Source organism: Puma concolor, chromosome A2 (assembly GCF_028749965.1).
Source record: "Puma concolor isolate L17-30 chromosome A2, mPumCon1.1.hap2, whole genome shotgun sequence".
NCBI classification, from domain to species: domain Eukaryota; kingdom Metazoa; phylum Chordata; class Mammalia; order Carnivora; family Felidae; genus Puma; species Puma concolor.
Genome location: NC_141668.1, coordinates 143,058,593 through 143,071,559, shown reverse-complemented (window position 1 = coordinate 143,071,559; position 12,967 = coordinate 143,058,593). Strand labels below are relative to the sequence as shown.

The window sequence follows — 12,967 nt, the reverse complement described above, 5'->3', positions numbered from 1 at the left end:
CCTACCGCCCTTCTGGGAGCCACCAGTCTCTTCTCTATATTTAAGAGCCTACGTTTTGGGGGATTTTTCCATTTGTCCCTTTTTTTTCTTTGTTTTGTTTCTTACATTCCACATATGAGTGAAATCACGTGGTCTTCATCCTTCTCTGACTGATTTATTTCACCTAGTATTATACTGACCTGGGAAATCTTTAAGACTTATAAAATACTTTATAACTTACAATATGCTTTAACAACAGTAATTTACTCTATAAACTGAAAGTAAAAGGCAAGGCTAGCATTCACGCCTCACTCTCCCCACACTCAAGTCTGATAACCAAACACCACTTTGGTGTTGGACTTGTAAGTGAGCTGTGGTTAGTTAGGTCTTATAACAGGGTACCAGCAAAGAGGAAGTCATGGCCAACCAGAGTCAGAGGCCTGTCCTGGAAGCACTCCAAAACAAAACCCCAAGAAACCAGAAAAAAAAAAAAAAAAAAAAAAAAGGCCCAAGATGGCTGACAAAGTAGGCTGGAAACCCCTGGCCAAATAAGGAAGAAAAAGCACAAAACCAGCTTCCAAGAAATCCCCGCTTCAGGTAATGCATATAACATTCCCTTGTTAACAACTGTCAGTAAAAGATAAAACCCAAACTCTAGTGTGCACAGCTCTTTCCCCCATTCCCCCGTCAATCCACTCTCAGATCTCAAGAGTGTGCTTTCACTTTAATAGACTTTCCTGCTTGTATGCTCACCCACTGTATTGTGTCTGTCCTTAAATTCTTTCTTCTGACAAGACCAAGACCCTCCGGTGACATTTTTGGGATGGGCTGGATGGAGGCCTCAGGGCCCAGGATCTCCCCAGTCCACCTGGCAATGGACAGACCTAGTGGCACGCTGAAACTACCACCAGGCTTACAATGGTCCATTGTTCAACTTCAGGAATTCTCAAGTTCATCGTTAAACAGAGCCATTATTAAACATGAGGTGACATAACTATGCAAATTATAATATAAAACTCACAATTAAATTAAAAACATTTTTTGAATTGATTTATTTTGAGAGAGAGTGAGGGAGGGAGGGGCAGAGAGAGAGAGAGGGAGAGAGAGAATCCCAAGCAGGCTCCGTGCTGTCCCTGTGGAGCCGGACGCAGGGCTCAGTCTCATGAACTGTGAGATCACAACCTGAGCCAAAATCAAGAGTCAGACACTTAAAAGACTGAGCCACCCAGGCACCCCAAATGAAAATATGGTTTTAAAGATTTTATGTTTAAGAAACCTTTACACCCAATGTGGGGCTTGAACTCACACCCCCAAGATCAAGAGTCACATGCTCCACTGACTAACAAGGTAGTCCTAAATAAAAATTTTTTTAAATTATTTTTTAATGTTTCTTTACTTTTGAGAGAGAGAAAGAAAGACAGACAGAGAGAGAGAGTGGGGTAGGGGCAGAAGGCAAGGGAGACACAGAATCCAAAGCAGGCTCCAGGCTCCAAGCTGTCAGCACAGAGCCTGACACGGGGCTCAAACTCACGAACCTCGAGGTCATGACCTGAGCCGAAATCAGATGCTTAACTGACTGAGTCACCCAGGAGCCCCTAAACACAAATATTTTTAAAGGTAATAAATACACAAAGCTCATCCCTTCCTAATTATTTTACTATTGTCTGTACTCTTAAGGTCATTTGCATCTATTACATTTGTGTGGTGGAGATACTAGCTGATGGAGTGCTACGGTGCATGTCTGCCCAATTGACTTTCCAAAAAGTCACGTTGGTAGCTTGGTATCAGCCAAACAGGCAAATGCCACAAATCACAGCTTGATATTGTTTTGTTGATTTGAGACTGATAAAGAACATGCAGATTAAATTTAAAGAGTGCCCCATCTGTAATTGTTATTTCTGAGTGGAACAAACAAAATTAACGACATATCCTTCCAGTATTTAAAACTATTATATAATATTTATGACAAAATGGCACTTGTTCATCACTTGCAAACACAGACTGGCTATGGCTATAAGAGTTTGACAAAATCCACAAAAGTTTTCTGTGACAACTGATAAAGCTATGTGGAATTTGCAATAAAGGGTAGTGATTTTATTATTACTTATAAATTACAGACCACACATCTTTTGTGTCAGTAAAATTTATAATAAGCACAACATGTGCATGAACACAGGCACACACACACACACATTTATCTCCCAGAGAGACAGAACTCAAACACTTGCCCGCACACCACCAGACTGACCACTGCTTTATGCTACAAGGAACCTAAAAGCTCTCAGCAGAGCCCCAGGCTCATCTTCAAAGCCCTCAAGTTGGATTGTAAAAGGTTTTAGCTTCATTTGGGTCTAACCAACTAGATTATCATATTTAAATATGGTACATGGAGGGGCGCTTGGGTGGCTCAGTCAGTTAAGCAATCGACTTTGGCTCACAGTTCATGAGTTCGAGCCCTACGTCAGGCTCTGTGCTGACAGCTCAGAGCCTGGAGCCTGTTTCAAATTCTGTGTCTCCCTCTCTCTCTGACCCTCACCCCCTTGTGCTCTGTCTCTCTCTCTCTCTCTCTCTCTCAAAAATAAATAAACATTTGAACAGTTTTTTTAAATATGGTACATGGAGTATTCTCCACTACAAGATTATGAAGTAATAAGTACCTGGCTTCAGGTTCTGCCCTTGTTATGGAAAATGTACCATATAGAAACACAAATTGGGGAAAGTCAAGATAGCTTTCTACAATTCATGAAAACACTAGGGTTGCATCCAAGACAGATGAGTGGGGAGAACTACATAAACCTAGGACATGAGGGGAATGGCACTCGTGGGGACAAAGTGCTATGAGAAGTCTGCAGGAGAGTCATGAGCTAGCCTAGATCCTAGTTAATGGCAGCAATGTCATTTGCCTCAAAACAATCAAGAGAAGGGAAGGAACTCCCCGGGAGAAGGAGAAGGAGAGGAAGTCTGGACAGTATGGCGCCATAATAGTTAAGAGGAAGGATTTTAGAATCAGACACCATGGACTCAAACCCAGGCTCCTCGACTCACTAACCACGTGAACTTGGGAAAGTTACTTGGCCTCTCTAAGTCTCTGTCTTCATCTTGGTGCAAAGGATAGTAACTTCCGGCTCAGAGCATTGTAGTAAGGGTAAAATGAGGCAACATATATCAAGTGGTCAGCACAGCGTCTAGTACACGAAAGTGGTCAATAAATGTACCTGCCACTGTGACTATTGTTGCTGTTAGCCTTGAGTGTTGCAGATGTTGTCTTTGAGTGCTCGTGTTGGGATGGATGCAGGAATTGGGTAGAGGGCATTCCAAGCAGAGCAAAGACAACAAGCGAAAAACACAGACGACATGTTGGGGGCCAGTTAGTAGCCCTGAAGTACCTGGAAATTCATGCAAGCCCAGGCCAGGCACAGCCCAGCAGCGAAGGCTGGAAGACTAGACTAGGGCTCTGCCAGAACAGTTCATCCTTCCTCATCCTCATTCCAAGAAAAGCAAAGTCAAGTTTTTAAGATGATCTTACCCTTTTTCTCCTGACTGGTACTATAAATTGTGCCTCTGCTATATTTGTGAAAGGCCTAAAAGGGAATGATAAATCAGGTGATATTACATATATTCATCAGTACCTTAATTGTTGTTAAATACTAACAACACCTAAAATTGATCTGTGCCGAGATTTACTGCTCTGACAAAAATCCACCTGGAAAAGAATACATAATTAAGAAGAGCGACCACAGATTTGTGGCAATGTAAGGTGTACGAACAAGATTTAAACTCCTCCCTGCGGGAATAACTGGGTGATGTTTATTCTGTAGATGAACAATGTGATTACAACAATGGAAAAGATTGATGAGATTTTTTTTTTTTTTTTTTTACTGTAAGAGTTTGATTTAGCCAGCTATCTCAGATAATAGAAGGATGCAGAACCTCGTACCTCAGCACGACTCAAGAATTCTTTGTGAAGGGTAACTAACACACATCTTCAGTGACCTGGGAAAATAGATTGCAAGTCAAGTGGGCACATTAGGCAGTGATAGACTGGCAGAAAAGTGACCGGAATTGAAGAAAAAAAGTTTTTCTAAATTAACCACAACTGCATTTAACCAAACCAGAGAGAAATGGGACAAGGAAAATCATATTCTTATCACGGATAAGGGAATAAATTGTTCTCCTTTTGTAGTCCTTTGGCTATGTAGGCTGCTATTTGGGTCTAAGAGGTAATTTTTAGTCAAGTCTCTCATCCAGGAAATGAAGAACCACCTGGCTTATCTTCATAAACACACAGACTAAAAGCATGGCTGTATTAGTTTTCTAGAGTCTTGTCACTTAAAAGTGTGGGGAGATAGTGCCTGGGATTTGTGTTTGTTAGAAACAAAATCTTGGGCCCTAGATCTCTTGAATCAGAATCTGCATTTTTAACAAGACTCCCAGGAATCCAGGGAATCTTTTACATATAAAAGTTTAAGAAGCACTGATCCAGAGGGGTGCCTGGCTAGCTCAGTTGGTAGAGCACATGACTCTGGATCTCAGGGTTGTGAGTTCGAGCCCTATAGTGGGTGTAGAGATTACAATAAATAAAACCTTTTTTTTTTTATTTTTTTTAATGTTTATTTATTTTTGAGACAGAGAGAGACAGAGCATGAACGGGAGGGGAGGGTCAGAGAGAGGGAGACACAGAATCCGAAGCAGGCTCCAGGCTCCGAGTTGTCGGCACAGAGCCTGACGCGGGGCTCCAACTCACGGACCGCGAGATCATGACTTGAGCCGAAGTCGGACGCTTAACCGACTGAGCCACCCAGGCACCCCAATGAAATCTTTTTTAAAAAAGCACTGATATAGAGAGCTAGACACCATTCTTTCAATATACAAACTTTCAATATCTGTACTGTTCAATATGATAGGTAGCCAGTAGCCACATGTAGTTATTTAAATTTCAATTAATTAAGATTAAATCAAACTAAAATTGGGAAGTTCATTTGTACCAACCACATTTTAAGTGCTCCACAGCACATGTGACTAGTGTCTACCATATGCATTTCCATCATCACAGAAACTTCTAATAGGTAGAGCTGATTCAGGCACTTGAGACACATCACTAAGAAGATAAAGATTCTTTTATTCAGGAAGCTTAGATGGATGGAGACAGATGATAAACAATAAACAAATAAGTGACTAAATTAAAGGGTATGTTGAATGGTTAAATACTTAAGACAGAAATTAAAAATAGAGCAGTCTTACAGGGATCAGGAAGATGGAGGGCAAGTTGGAACTTTAACTATGGTGGGTTTAGTGGGCTTCATTGAGAAGACTACATTAAAGGAGAAGTGAGTGCCTACTGGGTGGCTCAGTCAGTTAAACGTCCAACTCTTGATTTCAACTCAGGTCATGATCTCACAGTTGATAGCATGGAACCTGCTTGGGATTCTCTCTCTCTCTCTCTCTCTCTTTCTCTCTCTCTCTCTCTCTCTCTGCCCCTTCCCCACTTGCACATGCTCTCTTACTCTCTCTCTCTCTCTTTCTAAATACATAAAATAAAACTTCAAAAAACAAAACAAAAACAGAGAGAGACAAGTGGGCTGTCAGCCAGGAGGGAGAGTATTCCAGACAAAGGGAAAAGTTTGTGCAAAGGCCCTTTGGCAGGTGTGTTTGAGGAACAACAAGAGAGTTTATGTGGGAGTCAAAGGGTAGGAGATCAGAGGGATAAGGATCCTTACAGCAGAAGGGCCTCCTTTTTTATTGTAAAAGATTTGGGCTTTTCCCTGGAGTTAAATGAGGAGCCCTTGCAAGCTTTTGAGCAGGGGAGTGACAAGCTTCAACACCATCTCAAAGTCATTCTAGCTCAGGAGAAAATGACTATAAGCAAAAGTTATTTGTTTTAATTCAAGGTCACATTCAGGTGAAGAAGGACACTATCTGCACTGGCAAAATGGTGTTCTTTATAAGTTTGAGTAACCACCAGAAGCTTGTTAATGATACACACACAGAAGTCATTAAAATTTATCACTGTAAAATTCAGACACCTTTCCAGAGTCTCCATTAATATGCAGTCACAAGATCTTACAGGTTACCACCCAGAATCTGGAGCCACATTTGTTATGAACTGTTTGAGCAAATCCTGAAGAATGCAAATTAGTCATCAAGTGCCTAAAGGGTGGAATTCGGCCTAAGTGTCTCATCCTCAAAACCTGTTGATTACATTGTTACCAATTTACAGGTATTTCTTGAAGACACAGAAATCTGTTCAAGAGTTCCAAACTCTTTTTTTTTTTTTTAACCTGACCCTATCCCTGATAAATGCTAAAGCTTTGGAAATCAAGGTATGGGGTTTCTTTAGTTGGCTCTTTCAGAATCCCAGGGACAGTGACACATTCACAGTTGAGAATGTTGTTATCTTGCAGGTAATCCAACTATAGTTCTAAGAACTAGAGGTCACCGTAGCCTGTTGACAAAATGCCGTTATGAGACTCAAGGCCTGTGTTCACCACGTGAGAGTCATATTGAAGAGGCAGTCCTAATACAATCTAGAGCTATCGCCTGCGATTTCTTCTTTGCGGACCACCACCAACCATGATCCAGCCAGAGTTCTGGCAGAAACACAAAGTAAGGTCACCTTCAGTAAATTAAAGGAAATGAACAATAAATCAAGGCAAGCCAGGTCACTGGGAACTAATGGCTCAGATGCTCAAGGCAAGTGAGTAAGTAAATCAAGGAGCATCACTTGTATGCATCTGGGCATAACATTTTTAAGCTACAGGATTAAGAGGAAATTTTAACAACAAAGTTATTGCCAACTTGAGCAATGGGATTCCAGAAGTAGAGCTACTTTATCATTCCATTCATTTGTTCATTAAATATGGACCTCCTTGTTGAGGGCCTCCTGTGGGCAGGGACTATGCCAAGTGCTAAAAACACCAAAGTGTACCTGCTATACTACCTTGTCCACATGAAGGGTACAGTTTCAGTTTCAAGCTCCTAACAGCTCCCTCTTGGAGCCAGGAAAGTTCCAACATGAGGAGACCTGAAGAGATCATTTGTGGATGGGAAGGATTTGGAGGCCCTAAAAAATCAGGAGACATACTGGCAGAAGGTGGATCTTCACAGGCGTATGTACACAACTTTTACCTTCTCCGTCTTGAAGCCAGAGCACCTGAGAGTCACGTCTGCTTCCTTCATCCGCCCACAGGAGTCACTCCCAAGATGTGAACCACCCTTCCTCATCTCACCCCCTTTCTGATACAGCAAAAGCAGAGAGAGCAGGGAAACTATTTCTAGAGGCTGGATACCTGAAGAAACCAGAAATGAGCGAAAGGGCTAAGACACTTAAGGAATTAACTGTGGGGAGAGGGTAGAAGATCTCCTCTGCTAAAGACAGGGCTAACAGGAACAGTTGAGAAAAAAGATCAGGAAACTATGGCCCTCAAGCCAAATATGGACTGCCACCTACTTTTGTAAATAGAGTTTTCTTGGAATACAGCCACACTCCTTTGACTACGTATTATCTATGGCTGCTTTTGATATAAAAAAACAGAGTTGAATAATTGCTATAGAGGTTGCATGGCCTGCAAAGCCAAAAAGACTTATTCTCTGGTCCTTTACAGAAAAAAAATATGCCAATCCCAGGTATAGAACTAACTGCACTGTCCAGAGTAGCAGCCACTAGGCACATAAAATGAAGCTAGCCCAAATTGACATGTGCTGTAAGTATAAAAATAGATTTCAAGTACCTAGTATAAGAAAAAGTAAAATATCTCATCAATATTTTTAATATTTGATTACAAGGTAAAAATTAATGTTTTCATCTATTTGGCTAAATAAAATATATTATCAAAATTAATTTTATCTGTTTCTTTTTAGTCTTCATTGTAGCTAGTAGAAAATATAAGATTACATTTAAGACTCACATTATATTTCTAGGGGGCAGCCTGGTGTAGAAGGAGAGTTTCCAGCATATATACACAAATTGGAGACAAGCTGAACAGTAAGATTCTTGTTATTACTCTACCTTCCACTTTGTCTATGTTTTCTAAACTCCACTCTCAGATCTTTCTTTTAATAACTACCCCAAATTCACAAACTCACAACCCTGAAATTCTTGCAAGTTTCGTTGCTGAATTTCAACAGAAGAAAGCACAGGTACATCAGAATTTCACAGTAAGAAGGGTCAGTGGCTGGGCTATGTGGTAGGCTGTGTTCCCTATCTAGCTTAGCTAGTTTCTGCTATAGCAGGGCCCTAAACAAATTCCACAAGGGAGACACTCTTTGGAGTCTTATGACCTACACTAAAAATTCATGTCTATCAACTGATTTTCAACAAGAGTGTCAAGTCATTGATGAGGAAAGAATAGTCTCCTCAATAAATGGTGCTGTGACAACTGGATCCCTATCTCACATTTTATATAAAAATTAATTCAAAATGAATCAATGATCTAAATATAAGACCTAAAACCAAAAAACTCCTAGAAAAAAACATAAGGGTAATGACCCTTGTATTTGGCAATGGATTCTTATATATGATACCAAAAGCAAGAGCAACAAAAGAAAAAAATAGATAAATTAGATTTCATCAAAATTAAAAACGTTTGTGCATCAAAGGACCTTATCAAGAAAGTGAAAAGACAACCTAGAGAATGGGAGAACATATTTGTTAATCATATAACTGATAAGGGACTAGTATTCAGAGTATATAAAGAACTCTTGCAACTCGACAACAGAAAGACAAAAAATAATCAAAGGACTTGAATACACATTTCTGCAGAGAAGACATACAAATGGCCAAGAAGCACATAAAAAGATGTCAACATCATTAGTCATTAGGGATATGCAAATCAAAACTACATGGTTTAGCAGTTTCTTGAAAAGTTAAACAGAAGTACAATTTGACCCAGAAATTCCATTCCTAGGAATACACCCAAGAGAACTGAAACTAGAGACTCAAACAGGTATATGTATATGCATGTTCACAGCAGCACTATTCACAATAGCCAAAGGTGGAAATGGCCTGATGGATCAAAACCATTAAAAAAAAAAAAAAAAAAAAAAAAAAAAAAAAGATCAAAATGGCAATCAATGACTCAAAAGATAAGCAAATTATGGAACATATATACCATGGAATAGTATTCAACCCTAAAAAAGAAAGAAGGGCTAATATATGATATAACATGAATAAACCTTGAAAACATTACACTAAGTGAAAGAAGCCAGACACAAAAGGTCACATATTATATAAGATACAATTTATGTGAAATACCCAGACAAGGGAAATCTGTAAGATACATAAGACAGATTGAAGGCTGACAGAGGCTAGAGGGGGGGTAACAGGAATCGGGAGAAGTTGTTTAATGAGTCCTATCTTGGAGTGATAGAAATATTTTGGAACTAGACAGAGGTGGTGGTTGCACAACAAATACTAAATGTCACTTTATTGTTCACTTTAAAATGGTTAATTTTATGTTATGTGACTTTTACCTCAATACACTTTTTTGAAGTAATATATTTTGTGCATTTTATCCATAACCATGATGGTTATGATTTTTAAAATTTAAAATAGATTTTTCATTACCTAACCATTTCTACTCCTTACTGCTCCACCAAAAAAAATTGTAAGAAATCTGACATTACACTTTGTAAACTACTCAAAATCTACCCTATAGTTATTACTCTTCTGCTCAAATTAGAATCCGTTTCCGTTGCTTACAATCAAATAACTTTAATGGATACAGTACCTTCGTATGTCATTCAGGAAACCTGAGCTCTAATTTTAGATCTGCAACTAATTAGCTATTAATCTCAGGATAAGTTGTTTAAACTGGTTGGGCTTCAGTTTCCCACCTGCATATTGAAGGGATTACACTAAATTACTCCTAAGAGTTTAAAATTCCATAAATGACATATAATAACTAACACGTTTCTATCTTCTTTCTCAACATTATCCAAGAAGAGGTCACCATCAAACAGTGGTGGTTTGATACCTTCTCAGTAAAAATTAAATTTACAAGGTCAGTTCAGCCTTTGATCTAGCTAGCTCCTCTACCTCATTCCTGTGGCTCCTCGAGAATGTTTAGCAGGTACATTCCAACAGATGAAACCCTTCCAAGGTCTTCAGTGTGATTTTAAATCCTATCACTATGGAAAGGCAAATCAAATGAAATGGCCAAAGGTGATGCCCAAACCCTTTGCATCTAAGTGTCGCAACTAAATGTTCAAACTGTGGTATATGGGCTCCACAAAGGCACAGTAAATGTTCCTCGTGTGGTTCAAGGGGCTGGGCGGGAAGTTGCCTGAAGAAAACTAAGCTCTCTGCCTTGACTAGGTTAGTTTGTGCAAAATGATCTTTCCTTTCTAAAAACAACAATGATGGTTTCTGTTGTCTCACAGAGATATTTTAAATCATTAAGAATAACAAAGAGGGGCGCCTGGGTGGCGCAGTCGGTTAAGCGTCCGACTTCAGCCAGGTCACGATCTCGCGGTCCGGGAGTTCGAGCCCCGCGTCAGGCTCTGGGCTGATGGCTCAGAGCCTGGAGCCTGTTTCCGATTCTGCGTCTCCCTCTCTCTCTGCCCCTCCCCCGTTCATGCTCTGTCTCTCTCTGTCCCAAAAATAAAAATAAAAAAAATAAAAAAAAAAAAAAAAACGTTGAAAAAGAATAACAAAGAAAAATCTAAAAAAAAAAATTTTAATGTTTCATCCAAAAGCTACAAAGCATTAGGCTGGGGAAGTGTGAGAAGTTTATTAGGCCAATTTAGACTCTAATATACTCAGATTATTGATTTAAACCTATAAACACAATAAATTACAACGGTCATAGAGTCAGCACCAGCTGAAAGCAAGAACACAGATCAATTATCCGAGAGTTTTGGGCTTTCTCACCAGCTTGGGCTTACCATATTTTATATTAAATATCATTTATTATCAAATTAGTTTCCATACAACACCCAGTGCTCAGCCCAACAGGTGCCCTCCCCAATGACCATCACCCACCTTCAACCCTCAGTTTGTTCTCAGTATTTAAGAGTCTCTTATGATTTGCCTCCTTCCCTCTCTGTAACTTCCCCCCCCCTCCCCCATGGTTCTCTGTTAAGTTTCTCAATTGGGCTTACCATTACAAAAAGCACTGTCTTGGTACCACCTCAAAAATCAGCCTTTTTTTTTTTTAATATACAAAACTTTGGCCACTAGAAAAGTGCTATTAAACTTGAGTGGTTATAGCTTGGTTCTGTGTCAAAACGCTCGGGGTTCTAGTCTAAGATCTACCCAGAGAAGGTTGCTCAGTCTTCCTATGCCTTGGTTTCCTCATCTGTAAAGCAGGGAAAATAACAATGTTTCCCAACGCCTGTGACATATACCATGGGAGTATAACAGGTGATAACTGGATTATACATAGCTGGTTTTCTCTTTATTTTAATAATTATGTGTCTAATTTTGAGCATACTAAAAAAATATATAACTAGCATATCAAGCTAACTAACATAATTGCTTAAGACAAATCTAAGAAAAGGAAAAGAAAAGGAGGGCTCCAAATAGTTCTGGCTAATGAGGGAAAGTACTTCACAGGAAAAGTCTAGTTAATAAACAAAAGGAAATAACAGAATTAAAAAATCATGATTTTTGTAATCATGTAATGAAATAATTGATGTAGGAAATAACAATCAATAGAAGAGATTGTTATGTGAAAAATTAATGGGGAACTTTACAATGGAGCGGTCAGCCTGTCCCCAGCCAAAGCCACTGATGAATCTTTGCATCACTAAGTTCCAAACACAGTGGATGCCTCCTGATGAACAGAGGAGGAAGCATCGAGCATCATCTATGAATCATTCTTGCCAAGAATACTTACAGTAAATCAAATCTAGAGATAGCTTCCAATCTACGCAAGAAGGATGGAAGAATAAGTTAGACCATACCACAAAAAAAGAAAAAAAACAAACATGTAAGACCACTCTATAGGCCAAGGGACCCTGTTCCTGTGACGAGTATAAGGTGGGACCAGCAATAGGATTTCTCCAGATTAGTAGACTTAAGGGACATATGTTACATAATGTATGGACTTTAGTTGCACTTCATAATTAAAACAAAACAAAACAAAACAGTAAATGTATTTTCATTTGGGGGAAGTGCGGTTGTGAAGCAGCATTACATAATATCAAGTAATCACTTTTTATTTTACTGGATGTGATAGAGGCATTATGGTTAAGTACAAAAATGTCCATATTTTGTACAGCTGAAGCACATCAGAATAAAGTGAAGTGATGTTCGAGAACTGCTTTAAAATACTTCAGAAGACGGGCAACTGAGTGGCTCAGCTGGTTAAGTATCTGACTTCGGCTCAGGTCATGATGTCACAGTTCGTGAGTTCGAGGCCTGCATCAGGAGTTGTGCTGATAGTTTGGAGCCTGGAGCCTGCTTCAGATTCTGTGTGTCTCTCTCTGCCCCTCTCCCCCACTCACACTCAGTCTTTGTCTTGCTCTCAAAAATAAATATTTAAATTTTTTTTTAAGTTAAAATACTTCAAAAGAAAGAAAACAAGAGATATAAGAAAGTAGGGGTGGGGGAGAAAAATTAAAAGGGAATAGTTGAAGAAAGTGTAGCAAAATCTTGATAATTTTTTACTCCAGGTGCAGGACCAGAGACATCATTTGCAGGGCTCAGTGTAAAATAAAAATGCAGGGCCTCTTATTCATAAGTTATTGAGAATTTGAAAACAGTGGCAATAGAGTATTACACCGAAGGTGGAGAATCCTTGGGCGCTCTAAGACTATACAGGTTGTATCCTCACGAAGCCTTCCCTGTTTATGCGCTGGGTATTATGAACACCACTGTACTAGTCTCTCTACTTTGGCATATGTAACTTTTTTCATAACAACTTTAAAGGGACACACTTAAATAAAAATTTCAGAAAGTAATAGTAAAGATACGAGAAAATGACAATAATCATAAAGGCTGTAGATATGGGGCTGCAATTTCTCAAACATGGAGGTAATCATGAAAAAC

General features: G+C 39.3%; 1 protein-coding gene across 7 annotated transcripts in view; it reads right to left on the bottom strand.

Moving 5' to 3' along the window:
- Nucleotides 1–12,967, bottom strand: part of FHIT (fragile histidine triad diadenosine triphosphatase) — a 1,412,849-nt gene that overhangs the window by 1,224,700 nt on the left and 175,182 nt on the right. The gene's annotated exons all lie outside the window — the stretch shown is intronic.